Raw genomic sequence first — 16,208 nt, 5'->3', positions numbered from 1 at the left:
AAATTGAACAACTTAAAAACTGGAGAAGTGCCAATTTTGAAGGTTGGTTTGCATAATGTTTCAAAAAGTGCCAAATTAGGTTGGTTCATCTTTAAATGCAAACCAAACTGAACTTCCCTCCCCCACCTCTATTCTCACCCCCCAGGGGGGGAAAAAACCATCACATTTTTACATCATTTGAACCTGCTTTCAAGTTAGAACATCGTCATATGGTTAGTAGCCTTCTCCATGAATTTGTATAATCCTCTTTTAAAGCCATCCAAGTTGGTAGCCATCATTGCCTCCTTTGGGAGAAAGTTCTGTAGTGTAATTTTGTGTCATTTCTTTCATCTGTTCTCAACATTCAGCTTCACTGAATGTCCACAAGCTCTAGTGCTGGAGAATGGGGAACCCTAAATGTGACCCACAATACCTTTCTATCTCGCCCTCTGCACTCTGCCCAATCGCCTTCTCAATCTGGCCATGGACAGTCCGGGAATCAGTGTGTTTTTACATGAGTAGAATGTGTCCTTTTATTTAAAATGCATCTCTGGGTTATTTGTGGGGCCTGCCTGATGTTTTTACATGAGTAGAATGTGTGCTTTGATTTAAAATGCATCTCTGGATTATTTGTGGGAATAGGAATTCGTTCATCCCTCCTCCAAAACAAATAGTCCAGCCCCCACACAAGGTCTGAGGGACAGTGGACCATCCCCCTGCTGAAAAAGCTTGCTGACCCCTGCTCTAAGCCCTCCTTTGCACCCTCCTTGATTGGCTGAAATATGACTTTAAATGCCGATTATGCTCATTCCTTTCTTAGATGGGGAACAGAGAGAGCTTTGCCTACTGTAAAAAAAGGGTCAAATTCACATCTGTTGCTCCACCCACTTTTGCTTCTGGTCCCACCCACTGCTAACATGCATTCCCCAGAAGGTTGTTCCGAAAGGAATGTGGACCTCGGGCTGGAAAAGCTTCCCTGCCCCTCGCTCCAAGAGGTGTTTCCCACACTCGAATCCTTGGCGGTGGCAATTAAGGCCGCTCCTTGCTGCTCTTGGGTTTCCTTGTCTGGACGGATTCTGCCTGGGCTCCCCCCAGCTCTCGCTGTACAGTTTGAAAGTAAAACCACAGGGCAGCCCAGCAGGGTTAGGAGGCTGGCAGAATGGCTGCCGTGACCTTCAGATCAAAGGAGAATGTTTCAGGCCTGGCCTCAAGTGCGGAGCGAGCTTGTTTTAACTTAACAATGTCAAAATACTGGCAAACAGAAGACATGAAGAAAGGTCTCCTACGGCTCCCAGGCGGTAGCAGGGATCCTTTCCTGCTGTCTGTCCATACGGTTCTTGCCTGTGAACAGAGAGGAGAGGAGGAAAGAGGGGAGGAGAGGAAAGTGTAGGAAGAAATCAAAGCAAAAAAGGATTTGAGTTGCTGGTGGCAAAGTGGGGCAGAAACTAGGACTGTAAAAGAAAGAAGTAAGGCCACACATTTAATGCACCTTGATGCCTCTTTAAACAGTCATAGCTTTCCCCCAAAGAATTCTGGGAACTATAGTTCATTCAGGGTGCTGAGAAACTATAGTTCATTCAGGGTGCTGAGGCCCCTATTCCCTCACAGAGCTACAGTTTCCAGAGTCTCATGGGAAGGATTGATTGTTAAACCATCCTGGGAATAGTAGCTCTGTGGGGGAATAGGGTGTCTCTTAACAACTGTCGGCACCCTTAACAAACTACAGTTCCCAGCAGTCCTTGAAGGGGAAGTCATGAATGATTAAAGTGGTCTAAGAGTGCTTTATATGTCAGGCGCAATGGTGGCCCAAGCCAGTTCTTTGGAGTCCTCATGGAACCTCCAAATGTAGCCACCAATGTTTGCTTGACAAAATTCAGCAACCTGGTCCCTCCCTGGTCACAGAAAAGCATTCCTGATGTAGCTGGGGAAGTGGTACCAATAGGCCATAGGAATTGCCATACGTCCGGAATTTCCTGGACATATCAGGAATACTGCTGTTGGCAGCAGTGTCCAGGTGAAATATCCAGGAAAATCTGGACACATGGCAACTCAGCAGGGAGGAGGATGGGGACAAAACTCTGATGAGTCAGCTCTGCCTGCCACTGACTCTGGCGCCACCTACTGTTGGTGTCCCTGCCTTCCACTGGGAAAGGGCTTTGGGCAGCCTTCAGTAGCGCCCTTGCCTTCTGGCTAGGAAAGGCCACAGCTCAGAAGGAGAGCATCACGGGGAAGGTTCCAGGTCCAATCTGTAGCATCCCAAGTTACAGGACCATAGGGGAGTGGGAGGGTTGGGAATGGCCTCTTTTTCCCTCTTGGAGAACTGCAGCCAGAGATGAAACAACAGCATGACTTCTAATAACTCTCTGCAGCCTTAACAAAGGATTAACAAAGGCAGTTGGAGGATGGATGGCGGCTAACAGATTGAGGTTGAATCCTGACAAGACAGAAGTACTGTTTTGGGGGGACAGGAGGTGGGCGGGTATGGAGGACTCCCTGGTCCTCAGTGAGGTAACTGTGCCCCTGAAGGACCAGGTGAACAGCCTGGAAGTCATTTTGGACTCACAGCTGCCCATGGAGGCGCAGGTCAATTCTGTGTCCAAGGCAGCTGTTTACCAGCTCCACCTGGTACGCAGGCTGAGACCCTACCTGCCCACAGACTGTCTCGCCAGAGTGGTGCATGCTCTGGTTATCTCCCGCTTGGACTACTGCAATGCGATCTATGTGGGGCTACCTTTGAAGGTGACCCGGAAACTACAACTAATCCAGAATGTGGCAGCTAGACTGGTGACTGGGAGCGGCCACCAATACCACAAAACACTGGTTTTCAAATACCTACATTGGCTCCCAGTACGTTTCCGAGCACAATTCAAAGTGTTGGTGCTGACCTTTAAAGCCCTAAATGGCCTCAGTCCAGTATACCTGAAGGAGCATCTCCACCCCCATCATCCAGCCCGGACACTGAGGTCCAGCGCCGAGGGCCTTCTGACAGTTCCCTCATTGCGAGAAGCCAAGTTACAGGGAACCAGGCAGAGAGCCTTCTTGGTTGTGGCACCCGCCCTGTGGAACGCCCTCCCACCAGATGTCAAAGAGAACAACAACTACCAGACTTTTAGAAGACATCTGAAGGCAGCCCTGTTTAGGGAAACTTTTAGTGTTTGATGCATTACTGTATTTTAACATTTTGTTGGAAGCTGCCCAGGGTGGCTGGGGAAGCCCAGCCAGATGGGCGGGGTATAAATAATAAATTGTTGTTGTTGTTGTTGTTGTTGTTGTTGTTGTTGTTGTTGTTGTTACAGCACCCAGAATTCGGTTTAAAGTGGTGTCATAACATTTTAAATGTATGGTGCAAAGTTGGCCTTAGTGAGAATGAACAGGCCCTACTTTCCTTATATGGTGTCTCCTGGGACTTAACAGGGTATGGGCAGAGGGAGTTGCGTGCCCATGTTCTTCTGGTCCAGCTTATTCTGCAGCAGAAGTGGGAAACCTCTGGCCTGGGGTGGGGCAATTCAGCCCTCCAAGGCCCTATATTCAGCACTTCGCACTCCCCATGCCTCTCACCAGCCACACCCTCTTTCCCAAGCCAGGTCCCCTTACAGGTCTAGCTTTGCACCCTCTTTGAGTGTTGTTGCTTGGCTGGAATGCATCCCTCAGATGTGATTGTGCTGGTCTGGAAGGAGGACAGAGAGGGTGCAAGTGTCTAGTAGAAACTAGCCTACTCTACAAAAGGTAAAACTCACATTTGTTGCTCTGCCCAGTTTTACCTCTGACCTGCAGAATGTTGCCCAGAAAGGCATCTTGCTCTTGGGCTGAACAAGATTCCCCAGCCCTGTTCTATGGGATCGTCCACGCCTCCCCCCCCCATTGCTTCCAGTCTGTTTAACTGAGGGACAGTTTGTCAGAAATCCTTGCATGCTTCCATGTTAAAGGATACCGAGCTGAGTCCCATTTTATAAGGAGGCACAACCCCCTGCCCCTGCTGCTGGAAATGGCCCAAAGTAGCAGTTTGCTCGTTGAGAAGCATTTCCAGGAAGGGCATGGAGGGAATTGTTCCTCCTGCATCCCTATCCGCAATGCAATAAACCTCACCCGCTAACACAGCACAAGGCTGGTAATGTTTTAATAGCTAATTACAGGCAGGAGACACATCGGACACGGCTAAGAACATTTTACTACCTGCACCTGATAGATTTATTAGGAAAATAGCTGCTTTCCCAAGCAAAGCTAATTCACCTCATCCCTGGAATGGAGCCATTTCAAGGGTCTCCTGTGATAAATTTAATATTGACAGTGGTACTTAGGTGGAGCGTGTCTCTCCGCTGGCTTTGCTCAATGTCGCTTCTCTAGATGAGTAAGATGTGCTCACAATTGTGCTGCAAACAGTTCCATATATAAAGACTTTCTTTCTTTCTTTCTTTCTTTCTTTCTTTCTTTCTTTCTTTCTTTCTTTCTCACTTACATTTTCTGTCTTTCTTTGCTACCCCTTCATTCCTTCCTTCCGCTTTTCTTTACCCTCCCTACCTCCCTTCTCCCATTCTCCTCTTCCTTTTTTTCCTTTTCCTTCCATCCCTTTTCTTTTTGCTCTTCCTCCCTTCCCTTCCCTTCTTAACTATTTCATTTGCTCCTTCCCTTTTGCTCCCCTTCCTTTCCACCAACAGTGGCGGCCCCAGGAAAAACAAACATGGGGACTGAGTAGCACAGAAGGGCAAACTATATTTCTCGTTAGCTTCTCCTGCCAGTGGACCTCTGTCTCAAAGACACTTGTATCTCTCTAAAGCAGCGAAATGTCCCTTATGCATTTCTTTGTGGGAGGGGATGTCTTGGACAAGAGGAGGTCTCACCTTTGTAAAACTGTCATTTTGCTAAATCCAGACCATAATCTCTCTCCCTGCCCCTGCTTGTTTTTCCAACAGCAACTCATCCTTGGAAACCTTGCCAATTTGAATCACGAGTCAGGCTGCCTCTTTGGGATCTGCCACTGAGAACAGCTGGTGACTGGACAAGCCAAAGTTCGAAAGAGCTGCGAGGTGGAATCAGAGCTGGCCATTAGCTTTTATAGCAAGGTGGGGTCAATTATGGGTTGATAATTAGGTGCTGACAGTAAAAGGAGAGCTCTAATGAAAATCAATTACAGGACAAAATGGGGTGTGCTTTGGGGACCACCACCCCATCAAAATAAGGAAAATAACCAAAAGTACTTTGAACAAGCTTCTTTATAAAATTACAGACTGCTGACTGCAAACCTCAACCCTTTGGACTCTCAAAGAAAGGGCCAGGGAATATCTTGCTGCCCTATACATTGCAGCTGTCCCTTTGTAGACCACCTATGTATTTTGGTAGCTGCTGCTAAATCACTGCTTAGCAATGACTTTTGAAAAATGTTTCTAACTTGAGTTGCTAGTATTTTTGCCCCTCAGGACTGTGATTCATAAGAACAGCACTGCTTCATCAAGCAATGGCCCCATCTAGTCCAGCATCCTGCTCCCGGTGGCCAATGAGATGCGTTTTATGGGAAACCTGCAAGCAAGAGCTGAGCACAAAACCCCCTCCTCCTGTTGTTTCCACCAGCTGGGATTCAGAAGCACTGTGTCATAGAGTGGTTTGATGCAGAAGGAGGAGCAAGCCAGGGAACCACAAGGGAGGAAGGCTCAGAGCCCAGGGAGTAGTAGTGGGACAACGATAAATGGTCCAGAGGGAGAAGACTAGGAAGAGGAGATGTCAGAAGCTGAAGAGGTAACAGGGCTTAGTAAGCTGGGAGAATCTGTGGCAGAAAGAAGTCCAGAATGAGAGCCAGAAGCTGAAGCAGGAGAGTGGGAGGAGGGAGGCCAAGAGGCAGAAATGAGTCAGGCTGGTGAAGAGTCACAGGCGTCTCCCCCTCCTGCTGCGACAAGCTCCCCTCTCCCCTTGTCTCCCAGAACCAGAAGAGGCATGAAAAGGGCAGAGGAGAAGTTGGCTGCATGCAGGCGTAGTCTCTGATTGCTTGGGGAAAGCCCTGGAGAGAAGGGGATTTAGATGGCTGTGAGGAGATAGGGTCTTTTTTGGCAACTGATTTTTGTTTATTTTTTCTGAATAAATTTTATTGAAATTTGGAAAAAAATACAATGATTAATATTGGATATATTTTTATGAATTTTATAAAAATTTAATCTAAATAAAAACACAGAGCAAAAAGAGAGAGAAGGAAAAAGAAAGAAAAAGAGAACTTCCAATTATTCATTTGTCAGCTTTATAGAGAATTATTCAACACATTCACTCTAAGATAACACCTAATAAATCTCCCTTCTATAAACCAGCATTATCTTCAATCCTCAAACCCACATATCATAAGTTCATTTTCTTTTTCATGAACAAAGTCTATAAGAAGCTTCTAATCTTTAGTAAATGTTGACAATGATTTTTCTCTGATTAACCACATCAATTTCTCCATCTCAACTAAGTCCAGTAATTCTAACAACCATTCCTCCACTGGAGGCTATAATCTTTCCATCTTTGTGCATATATTTTGAAATAAAGTTCCATAGTCTTTTTCTAATTGTATACAGTAAGTCCCAACAGGAAGAGTTCCGGCTTTAGTTGAAAATTGACCTTAAAAATCTCCTGTATCAGTGTCAGTGTTTCCAATATTGTTTAGCTATTTTACACATCCACCAAGCATGAAAAAATGTCCCTTCTTGACACTTCCAGCAAGTATTTGGAATGTTTTTATACATTCTAAATAACTTATCAGGAGTTAAGTCCCAATGATACATCATTTTGTAATAAAATGTGTATTTTAACCCTTTAGTCAACATATGTTCCCACTGTTCCATCTGTTTATCATACCCATTTTTGCCCATTTAGCTTGTTTTGTTGAAATCTTCTCAATAACATGTTCATTATCTGTACACAACTTAATTTAAAAATCTGTCTTTTTTGTTCTATACCAAATGTCTTTTTCTCCAACTTAAATCTCTTTGTTAGTTGTAGGTGGAAAAAAACAATTAAAGACTATAACCTTCCCTTGTTCCTTTTTTTTAATTTTACCGTCTCCCTAACTCCATTCTAATAGTGGAGTGCATGTTTTATACGAAATGCTTCTTATGTTTTCTACGAAATGCTTCTTATGTTGAAATCCATAAGGTATCTTTTCATATAACCTAGATTTATATCTATTCCTAATTCTCAGTATCGTATATCTAACAAAATGGTTTTGAAATCTACATTAGCTTTGATCTTACCATACCACAAATATCCATGCCATCCAAATCTTAAATCATGATCTTCTAGTTCTCAGGGTCACCCATTTCTTCATCAACACTAAACAACAGTCCGCAAAGTACTATTTCAGGTCAGGTAAACCCAGTTCTTCCCTTTCCTTCGCATCTTGAAATATTTTCATTTTGACTTGTGGTTTTTCTCCTTGCCATAGAAACTTAGATAAATCTTTTTGCCATTGTTTAAATGGTAAGTCATTAGTCAAAATAGGTAATGTTTGAAATAAAAACATCATTCTGGGAAAAAACATTCATCTTTATCACTGAAATTCTGCCTAATAATGACAATTTTAATGTCTCTCATCTTTACATATCTTTTTAAGTTTCAGCTCCTTTCATAACATAATTATCTTGAAATAACGAGCAGTTCATTTTTATCATAGTAATACCCAAGTATTTCATTTTTTTTCATTCTGAAACCCTGTTTTCTCCAAAACCTTCTGATCTTTTGGTGTCATATTCATTTTTTTATCTTCATTGTTATAATTCATTTTGTCTAATATCTCTAAGCAAAACTTCCAAGACCAGAATGAAAAGTAATGGGAACAATTGACACCCTTGCCTTGTCCTCTTCTGTATCTCACAGGTTTCAGTCAATTCTCCATTAACAATTATCTGTGCTGTCTGTAATGTGTAAATTGATTTTACCCATTTAATAAACAGTCCTGGAAACTGATTTTCATGGAGTAAGACCATTGGGAATGAACTGCTCTGTTCATTAGGCTGACACTCAACCAAGTCTGTGGGGATCATGTTTTCACTAATAAAGAGTTAACTCCAACTTTAAACTGTGTGATTACTGACCAGCATGCTCCTGCGATACACTGCTGCCTCTGACTATGGAGGCAGACCATAGCCATTATGGCTAGTAGCTATTGATAGCTTTGTCTTCCTCCATGCCTTTGTCCAACCCTCTTTTAAAGCCATCCAAGTTGGTGGTTATCACTGCGTGCTGCAGGAGAAAGTTGCACAGGTTTACCATGTGCTGAGTGAAAAAGAAGTTTCTTTTATCTATCCTGATTCTTTCAACACTCACCTTCTTTAGATGACCATGAGCTGCAGTGTTTATAAGAAAGAGAGAGAAACTCCTGAGGATTCCTAGACACACAATGTCTCGTGCACAGATGCATATACAGATGCGTATGCAAGGTATTGTCTTGTGCACATAACAGTCTGCCATTCCACACAACAAAGCCATCTAAGTCACTTCTGGGCCGCCTGCCTCCCACATGAAACAGCTGAAGCCATCAACTTGGATGGTTTTAAAAGAGGATTGGACAAATACATGGAAGATAAGCAATCATTGAAATGCACAATCTTGGTTCCCCCCCCCCCTTATTTATTTTGTTTAAAATATGCTTGGGGCAGGAAGTCCCTGAATATTAGTTGCTGGAAACTGCAGGTGGGCAGAGTGCTGTTGCACTCACGTCCTGCTTGTGGTCTTCCCAATAGAGGCATCAGGGTGGTCAGTATGAGAAGAGGATGCTGGACTAGATGGGCCATTGACCCAATCCAACAAGGCTCTTTGTATGTTCTTATATTCATCAGGATACATAGCAAGCAAAAAGGGGTATTAAAAAATTATTCCCTCCAGCACCATGGCCCTAATGAAAAGTACCCCCTCCACACACACCATGGTGTACAAGAGGGGTTTCTTCTCCCACACTCCACCCTATTGTCTTTAAACAACAACAACAACAACAACAACAACAAAAAAAACAGTCCTCACATCCTATGTGCAGTCCAGGAAGGAAGCTACCACAAATCTTTCCCATGCCTGTTTCTCCAGCCCTTCCCCTTTTAAAAAAGACCTGTGAAATCTGATCATGCATCTCATGTATTGTCTTGCTTGTCCCCACAGCAGAGCAGGGGGCTATGACAGAACAAATGAATGCAACATTAGTAGACAGACTATACCTTTCAGCAATGTTTAATAATGAAATTCATAATGTGATTCTCATGATCAAAACAGGGGCATTTTGCATTGCTGCTATTTTTTTCATTATTCAAATGTTGGAGGATATGCTATTTTGTGGGGGCCATTTAATAGAATCAAAGCTTTGGTGAGGATCTCAAAAATCACCCAGTCTTACCCCTATGCCAGTTCATGGAATCTGCTGCTGTGACATCCCTGCTAGGTGGTCATCGATCTTAAAAACCTGGAAAGGAAAAGAGTCCATTGCCATATGATGCTGTCTGCTCCACTGATGGACCACCAGGGAGGTCTTCCAAATGTTGAGATCCCCTTTCACATAATTCAAACCTGTTAAATCAGGCCCTACCCTCTGGATTAGAGATGGAAGGATCTGTTAGTTTTGGTTTTCTCAGTTTCTTGTTTATTCTTCCTTCCAGTAGCACCTTAAAGACCAACTAAGTTAGTTCTTGGTATGAGCTTTCGTGTGCATGCACACTTCTTCAGATACGAAAGCTCATGCACACGAAAGCTCATACCAAGAACTAACTTAGTTGGTCTTTAAGGTGCTACTGGAAGGAATTTTTTTTGTTTTGACTATGGCAGACCAACACGGCTACCTATCTGTAACTTGTTTATTCTTGTTCAGTTCTCCACATTTCTGCCACAAATTGTGATTTATTTTTGTTTTAAATCTCTATAAGATGAACCAGCACTTCAGTGCAAATTTCTAATGAACACATTTCTGTATGCTGTTTGGACTAATATGTGTATTTTTGCAAGCAATTTTTCCCCTTAATAGAATGCATTTTTTGTATGCTATTTTCATGAATATATTCATTTTGATGCACACTTTACCCTAGCAGACACATTTTTCATAAACACTGCTTAGCTGGAATACTGCACTGCAAAATAGTTTTGCTTCTCCTATTGTTATGGAAAGTGCAAATTTAATAGATTAACCTTTAAATGCAAATAGACTAGCCTAGCATTCACTCGGGGAAGGTTTTTCAGCTCATGGGCCACATCCTCTTCTGGGAAACCTTCTGAGGGGTGCATGTCACTGGTGGGTAGAGAAACAAATGCTAGGGTTGCCATGTTTCATAAAGTAAAATTCCTGACAACTACAAAGTTGTTGAGCTTTTTTAGGGAAACCTAACCCAAAGAGAGTGATTTTACCTCTGGATTTCCCCATGACACCATTTTTGCACCCGAAAGCCAGGACATGTCAGGAATTTTCCTGACGTATGGCAAGCCTAACAAATGCACATGTGGTCTGGGGAGAGGAGAGGTGGCCTGGGCAGAGTTCTAAGGCTGATGCATGGAGGTCTGGAGGGCTCAATTTGGCTCCTGGGCTGGAGGTTCCTCACCCCTGTTCTGCATCATGTGGATTTTGCTTACAGAAAGCAGGGTGGCACATTTTGATGAGGACTTGTGTGTATGTTTTAAAGTTGTGTTTCATTGAAAAGGAAGCCCTCCTTAATCTTATTTGGGAGGTTTCTTAAGAGAGTGGTGAGAGAAGGGAGAAAAGAAGGCAGTGTTCATCTCCTGGATAAATCAAGAGGTCTTTGGCGAGGTGGAAAGTGCATAAACAGAACCTGGGGGCCGGCTTGTCTGGAAGCTTAAACTGATTACAGCGGCTTGTCTTTCCCTCCCGGATCCCTGCTGGCTTTGAGTACAAGAGCAACTGATGTTTGGATCTGAGGGGGCAGACAAGGAGGCTCTGCCTTCCTTAGTCTTCCACATTCCCCGAAATGTCACCTTTATCCCACTAAATAATACAAACCATTGTCTACCATTGCCCCCGCCCCCTCCTCAAGTCATCTCAAACAGTTCTTAGTGTCAGCTGTAATTCCGTCAGTAACTCAATCTGGGATGGTCTCGGCCTTTACCAAACGTTGCCCGGACTTTTGTTTCCAGCTCTCCCTCCCTGCCTCACCTAATTCCAGACTCATAATTTCTTTGGAAGCCGAAGCGAGTCTTTTAAATAATAGCGTGTTTTTCCATTTTTATTTCGTAAAGGCTAGGTTTTAGGAAGGGACTCGTTTTGCACTGAATTTGAAAACAGTTTGGCCCTTTCAAAATCCTCGTGTTTGCAGATCTGGGTTGCATCCAACAATTTTTTACTTGGGAGTCGAGCTTTTGAGGTGACTGAACCAAGTTAGGCCACATTCACACCATATTTTTAAAGTGCTGAGATACCACTTTAAGCAGACATGACTTCCCCCAAAGAATTCTGGGAGCTGTAGTTTGTAAGGGGTGCTGAGAGTTGTTAGGAAAGTCCCATTCCCCTTACACAGCTATAATTTCTAGATTTGTTAAGCAATCAATCCCTCTTCACAGGGAATTTTGGGAACTGTAGCTCTGTGAGGTGGACAGGGACCTCCTAACAACTTTCAGTACTCCTTACAAACTACAGCTCCCAGAATTCTTTGGGGGAAGTCATGTCTGCTTAAAGGAAATGCTATCCTTTAATACCTCTGTGACAGGCAGAAATGCATTGGAAGAAAGGGCAAAAAAAGCAAACATAGTGGCAAATAATGTGAACTAAAATCTTTACATCAGCCACAAAACATTCTGGGTGGTTACAGAGGGGTCACCACTAACCTCAGCCCTTTGTTAGGATTATGAGAAAATAATATCAGTCCTATAGGGGAGTTGTAAATATTACTTACAAAAATCTGTGTGAGTTCCTTTCAATACTTAAATGGGATTAAGTAGAGATCCCTTTGCACTGCATCTTCATGCTGAGAAAAGCATCACCTCTTGAATTTCTGCCTGCTGCACAGCTATTAAAATAGACCCAGGAGCCCAACTGGAGATAGGGGAAAGATTTGAATGTGTCCAGCTTGCAATATGTTGACTGAGTTGTTTTTATTTATTTATTTACTTGATTCCATTTACGAAACCTCTTCCCCTGTAGCGTATTGAAGGGAATACAATACACATTTTAAAAAACCACACAATATTTTTTTCTTTTTTAAAAAAATAATAATATTTATTCAAATTTTAAAGATTACAAAGATAAAAAAATAAAAGGACAAAAAAAGAAAAAGAAAAAAACCCGAAAAATACAAACAATTGACAAAAAAAACACCAAAAACAGATCAAACCTTTACATAACTTTCTTTCCTTTGCTTATTTCCTTGACCTCCTCACACCTCCCTTTTTTGTATTCTAGTTCAATTAGATGTTTCAGCAAATCCTTTCCTGCTTTGTTTTTATCCTAATAATTTATCTTAATATACTGTAATTCTCGTCTTTCACCAATTAAAAAATCAATTTTAACCTAGTCCTTTATATCATTTCTGCTAAAACCACATTACTTCATTCCAACTACCTTCTAACATTCCTTAATTTTGCAATGTTTCTGTAGATAAACTTTAATTTTTTTCCAATCTTCTTCCACCAACTCTTCACCTTGGTCTCGGATTCTGCCAGTCATTTCCGCCAGTTCCATATAGTCCATCACTTTCATCTCCAATATATTTTTTTCGATATGCAAAAACAATTTTAAAACGTGATTCTGTATAGAAAAACAATTCCGTAGATACAAACAATTAAAAACATTTTCATATGTAAAAACAATTACACTACTGATATAACTCAGATATGGGCTGGGGTAAAAGCCTGCCCTTGAAAGCCTTGTCGGACAAGGAAGGTCCTAAAAGACAATAGAGCATTACAAGATAGGCAAACCTGCCACCACAGATCCCAGATCCAGAATCTGTTCCCTATGCCAGGACATAGACTTGTGAAATACGAATAATACGGAGAGATGCGGCTTCTGAGCACGTTCAGCCAGCCATATCTTCCCTACATGTGCACAGAGGAGTAAAGAGCACATGCAAAAGATTTCTCTGTGTTGTAATTTTCTGCAAGGATGTGAGCTGCGTATAGGAAATCCTGGTAACCCTCCAGTCGTTGTAATATTCCAACTCCCATCAACCCTAGCCAGGGCCGGCCCACCCAGCAAAGTGAGGTGACCGCCTCAGGCAGCAGGATACACAGGGGTGCCAGATCTTGCCTCCAAGGAATGCATTGCCTACCGCTGTTGTCGTAGTGGTAACGATGACTGCAGTACAACTCCTTGGAGGCCAGATTTGCTGCCCCTTTGGCAGCCCCACCCTAATGCTGCCTCCACAATGGCTTCTCAGTGGTGCTACTGGTCTCCTGTCCCCTATTCCCAATGTCAATCTTTATTCCCCGCCCTTGTTCCCAGTGCTATTTTTCTAGAGAAAGAGGTGCTGGAACTCACTATGCTCTCTTATAATGGCAATGGTGCTCACCTGAAATGTTCCGGAACTGAGCTCTGGTGAGTTCTGGCTGAAAAAAAAGCCCTGCTTGTTCCAGATATAGATCTTCACTCCCCTCTTCATCTCTGGCACAGGGGAGGGGGGAGGGGACACCCTTTTGTGGTTCACCTCAGGTGCCAAAATAGCTTGGGCCACTCCTGGCCCCAGTCAGCAAGTCCAGTGGTCAGGGCTAATAGAGGCGGCACTCCTGCAGCATCTGGAAGGCTATAGGTTCCTCACCCATGCTCTAGGAGGTGCATTTTATTTATTTTAAACAATGTTTAAGGCTGTGCTAGTTTTCTTTCGACTGTGGTAGCAAACAGACCAGAAGCCAATGCACAAAAGTATAAATGAACTCCTGTACCTCAAGTTTTCAGCCAGCTCCTGTAATTATGCCTTGCAACAGTGGAATGCCCTGCACCAATGAGCAGCTAGCATTTATCACCATACATCAATCAAGTCATGGTTCAAGGCACAGCAGCAAGAGTGGGTGAATAAGTTGGCAATAGTGGAACCAGGGTGTTCAATTGATCCTTCACACAAACACACAAGTGTGTGTGTGTGTGTGTGTGTGTGTGTGTGTGTGTGTAAATTAGTTGGAAGGGACTGTGAGGGTAATCTAGTCCAACCCTCTGCAATGCAGGAATCATGTGCCTCATGTGCACAACCCTGGGATGAAGAGTCTCATGCTCTACTGACATACGTCCCTAAATACAAATTGAGTCCATCCATTTCTGCTCACTCCATAGTAAGTTAGTGTCACTGACAACATTTATGCAAAAACAATGTTTATTACAGCACAGTGCCAAAAGCAGGGAATCTGTTTTGGCGATTAAGGGCTGGTTTCTATTTACAGACCTGAGATAGCATCTTACAAATGTGCTTACACGGTGACTTAATCTATTCAATTTGTATTTCAGACTTTTAAATTGTTCTTCTGCTTGCTATCATGGTGTCATCCGGGAATGTTTGCCATGGGGAAATGTCACTACATTGTTTTTATGGCCTGTGCTTGTGAGCTCCTGGGAAATGTTCAAGAAACAGGAGGATGCATGTAGACTTCTCCCCACTCTCTGAATAATTAGATCCCATTGTAATTTTTTAAATGGAAATCTGCTGCCTACCCAATTCTCAGAGGTTTGGGATGGGTCATGATTTGCAATGTATCAACCGGCATTGAGAAACCTGTGGCCCTCCAGATGTTCTTTGACTATAACTCCTTTGGCCTCTTCCCATTGGCCATGGTGTCCGCGCCTGATGAGAGTTGGAGTCCAACAGCATCTGGAGAGGTATGGCTTCTCCACCCTTATATCATCTTTTTCTGTGAGTGCAATACTCTTATTTCCAGGAAGGGTGTTTGTGTATGGTCTGCCTAAAGTCAAGGATGGTGGGTGAGTTTTGCCACACTTATGGACACAATAGCAGACTGTGGGAGCAGATCAATGGTCCATCTAGTCCATCTGTCTCTGCACATATACAGTCATACCTCATGTTGTGAATGCTGTGGGTTACATCTTTTCAGGTTGCGTCCCACGGCGACCCGGAAGTACCGGAAAGGGTTACTTCTGGGTTTCACCACTCGCGCATGCGCAGAAGCGCAAAATGACATCACGTACATGCGCAGAAGCGGCGAATCGTGACCTGCGTGTGCGCCGACGCGGGTTGCGTTCCGTTCAGGTTGCAAACAGGGCTCCGGAACGGATCCCGTTCGCAACCAGAGGTACCACTGTACATGTGTTTGTGTAAAAGCGTGCACACCTATTGATTTGCACTGCTCCACGGCTGTGTTCATATTGTATGCATCCATTGAACGTAATGTGCCAATAACTAATGTAGAATCACAGCGTTGTACAGTTGGGAGGGAACCCCAAAGGTAATCTTGTACAACCTCCTGCAATGCAGTATAGCTCAGCTAGCTGTGTGCACAGATTGCACACTTCTTAAATGTCATGTGTGAACACTCCTTTGGTTTGCATTGACTGGCAGTGGCTCTCCAGGGGTCCCAGTCAGGAGTCTTCCCCTGCATATATCCCTCCCCCACCACACACTGGATTAACTCCTATGATGACTTTCACAAAGTTAGTCATCCCCCTTGGGAAGATGACTTGATTGTCTCCAAGTGTGTGAACTGGCACCATGACAGTGAGTACAACAAGCACCACTTGGGTGTTCTCTTCCTCCACCTCCTCTGTTGCTGCTGGAGTTGCCACTCTGATCTTGCACCTCCTCTCTATGCAAATGCTAAAGATGGCTGATAAAGAGCTTTTTTAAAAAACCAAATAAACCCCAACAACAACCCTTGTTACCTGGTGCACTCGGACGCACCCTGTGGCGCCTGGCTCTCCACGGCTGATGGGCGTATTGTAAAGCAAGAGACGGGGAGTCTGTTGGAGGCAACGCTTGGGTCTGCTGTTAAGCGCCCCAGCCAGCTACTTTTCCGGTTAGACCAGGCGGCTCTCTCTACAGAAATCTGAAAGGCAAATCTTCCAATTAAGACAGGTTTGCCACTTAGTTGGATAAGGCTCCTTCACAGGGGTAATGGGCCACGCCTTGGTTGCAAGGCTTTCCATTGGATCAGGAGATGGTGTCTGAGGTAACTGCAGACTGCCCAAAACAAGGCATGAGATTTCCTGATAGTTTCTCTGCTGTTGGGATGCCCGTGCCTCCCTCCCTCTTTCTTTCTTTCTTTCTTTCTTTCTTTCTTTCTTTCTTTCTTTCTTTCTGGCATTTATATGAACTGAATCATTAGCATTTCAAACACTGTACGTAAAA

The 16,208-nt window shown here is 43.6% G+C and overlaps 1 long non-coding RNA gene across 1 annotated transcript; it reads right to left on the bottom strand.

Moving 5' to 3' along the window:
• Positions 1–619: 619 nt before the first annotated feature.
• On the bottom strand, positions 620–15,902 carry LOC309333889. The gene is made up of 3 exons (XR_014152759.1): positions 15,743–15,902; positions 9,323–9,388; positions 620–1,320 (listed from the first exon to the last, which is right to left on the bottom strand). It is a non-coding gene; the product is annotated as an uncharacterized lncRNA (long non-coding RNA).
• Positions 15,903–16,208: the final 306 nt, after the last annotated feature.

Source organism: Podarcis erhardii, assembly GCF_964252035.2.
Source record: "Podarcis erhardii genome assembly, chromosome: Z".
Classification (NCBI taxonomy): domain Eukaryota; kingdom Metazoa; phylum Chordata; class Lepidosauria; order Squamata; family Lacertidae; genus Podarcis; species Podarcis erhardii.
Note: the sequence above shows the minus strand (reverse complement) of the source record. Positions and strands in the feature narration are given on the sequence as shown.